The 3011-nt window shown below is 34.2% G+C and overlaps 1 protein-coding gene across 1 annotated transcript in view; it reads left to right on the top strand.

Moving 5' to 3' along the window:
- The window catches only part of LOC119673332, a 190539-nt gene that overhangs the window by 75411 nt on the left and 112117 nt on the right, over positions 1–3011 (top strand). The gene's annotated exons all lie outside the window — the stretch shown is intronic.

Raw genomic sequence — 3011 nt, 5'->3', positions numbered from 1 at the left:
TGAAAATCTGACTTGTGTTTACAATTCTATAGCTGCGGCTGAAATACAGGCTGTGTTAATCAATTACTATCGGTTTGAAATTCTAACTTGTGTTTACAATTCTATAGCTACGGCTGAGATCCAGACTGTGTTAAACAACTACGATCGCTTTGAAATTCTAACTTGTGTTTATACTTCTATAGCTACGGTTGAAATACAGGCTGTGTTAATCAATTACTATCGCTTTGAAATTCTAACTTGTGTTTATACTTCTATAGCTACGGCTGAGATCCAGACTGTGTTAAGCAACTACGATCGCTTTGAAATTCTAACTTGTGTTTACAATTCTATAGCTACGGCTGAAATACAGGCTGTGTTAATCAATTACTATCGCTTTGAAATTCTAACTTGTGTTTACAATTCCATAGCTACGGCTGAGATCCAGACTGTGTTAAACAACTACGATCGCTGTAAAATTCTAACTTGTGGTTACAATTCTATAGCTACGGCTGAAATACAGACTGTGTTAAACAACTACGATCGCTTTGAAATTCTAACTTGTGTTTACAATTCTATAGCTACGGCTGAAATACAGGCTGTGTTAATCAATTACTATCGCTTTGAAACTCTAACTGGTGTTTACAATTCTATAGCTACGGCGGAAATACAGGCTGCCTTAATCAATTACTATCGCTTTGAAATTCTAACTTGTGTTTACAATTCTATAGCTACGGCTGAAATACAGGCTGTGTTAATCAATTACTATCGCTTTGAAATTCTAACTTATGTTTACAATTCTATACCTACGGCTGAAACACAGGCTGTGTTAAACAACTACGATCGCTTTAAAATTCTAACTTGTGTTTACAATTCTATAGCTACGGCTGAAATACAGACTATGTTAATCAATTACTATCGCTTTGAAATTCTAACTTGTGTTTACAATTCTATAGCTACGGCTGAAATACAAGCTGTGTTAATCAATTACTATCGCTTTGAAATTCTAACTTATGTTTACAATTCTATAGCTACGGCTGAAATACAGGCTGTGTTAATCAATTACTATCGCTTTGAAATTCTAACTTGTGTTTATACTTCTATAGCTACGGCTGAGATCCAGACTATGTTAAACAACTACGATCGCTTTGAAATTCTAACTTGTGTTTACAATTCTATAGCTACTGCTGAAATACAGGCTGTGTTAATCAATTACTATCGCTTTGAAATTCTAACTTGTGTTTATAATTCTATAGCTACGGCTGAAACAAAGGCTGTGTTAAACAACTACGATCGCTTTGAAATTCTAATTGTGTTTACAATTCTAAAGCTATGGCTGAAATCCAGGCTGTGTTAATCAATTACTATCGCTTTGAAATTCTAACTGGTGTTTACAATTCTATAGCTACGGCTGAACTCCAGGCTGCGTTAATCAATTACTATCGCTTTGAAAATTCTAACTTGTGTTTACAATTCTATAGCTACGGCTGAAATACAGGCTGTGTTAATCAATTACTATCGCTTTGAAATTCTAACTTATGTTTACAGTTCTATAGCTACGGCTGAAATACAGGCTGTGTTAATCAATTTCTATCGCTTTTAAATTCTAACTTGTGTTTATACTTCCATAGCTACGGCTGAAATACAGACTATGTTAATCAATTACTATCGCTTTGAAATTCTAACTTATGTTTACAATTCTATAGCTACGGCTGAAATACAGGCTGTATTAATCAATTGCTACCGCTTTGAAAATTCTAACTTGTGTTTACAATTCTATAGCTACGGCTGAGATCCAGACTGTGTTAAAGAACTACGACAGGCTGTGTTAATCAATTACTATCGCTTTGAAATTCTAACTTGTGTTTATACTTCTATAGCTACGGCTGAAATACAGGCTGTGTTAATCAATTACAATCGCTTTGAAAATCTAACTTGTGTTTACAATTCTATAGCTACGGCTGAAATACAGGCTGTGTTAATCAATTACTACCGCTTTGAAATTCTAACTTGTGTTTACAATTCTAAAGCTACGGATGAAATCCAGACTGCGTTAAACAACTACGATCGCTGTGAAATTCTAACTTGTGTTTACAATTCTATAGCTACGGCTGAAATACAGGCTGTGTTAATCAATTACTATCGCTTTGAAATTCTAACTTGTGTTTATACTTCTATAGCTACGGCTGAAATACAGGCTGTGTAAATCAATTACTACCGCTTTGAAATTCTAACTGGTGTTTACAATTCTATAGCTACGGCTGAAATCCAGACTGCGTTAATCAATTACTATCGCTTTGAAATTCTAACTTGTGTTTACAATTCTATAGCTACGGCTGAAATACAGGCTGTGTTAATCAATTACTATCGCTTTGAAATTCTAACTTATGTTTACAATTCTATAGCTACGGCTGAAATACAGGCTGTGTTAATCAATTACTATCGCTTTTAAATTCTAACTTGTGTTTATACTTCTATAGCTACGGCTGAGATCCAGACTATGTTAATCAATTACTATCGCTTTGAAATTCTAACTTGTGTTTACAATTCTATAGCTACGGCTGAAATACAAGCTGTGTTAATCAATTACTATCGCTTTGAAATTCTAACTTATGTTTACAATTCTATAGCTACGGCTGAAATACAGGCTGTGTTAATCAATTACTATCGCTTTTAAATTCTAACTTGTGTTTATACTTCTATAGCTACGGCTGAGATCCAGACTATGTTAATCAATTACTATCGCTTTGAAATTCTAACTTGTGTTTACAATTCTATAGCTACGGCTGAAATACAGGCTGTGGTAATCAATTACTACCGCTTTGAAAATTCTAACTTGTGTTTACAATTCTATAGCTACGGCTGAGATCCAGACTGTGTTAAAGAACTACGACAGGCTGTGTTAATCAATTACTATCGCTTTCAAATTCTAACTTGTGTTTATACTTCCATAGCTACGGCTGAGATCCAGACTATGTTAATCAATTACTATCGCTTTGAAATTCTAACTTGATGTTTACAATTCTATAGTACGG

Source organism: Teleopsis dalmanni, chromosome 1 (assembly GCF_002237135.1).
Source record: "Teleopsis dalmanni isolate 2A chromosome 1, ASM223713v2, whole genome shotgun sequence".
NCBI classification, from domain to species: domain Eukaryota; kingdom Metazoa; phylum Arthropoda; class Insecta; order Diptera; family Diopsidae; genus Teleopsis; species Teleopsis dalmanni.
Note: the sequence above shows the minus strand (reverse complement) of the source record. Positions and strands in the feature narration are given on the sequence as shown.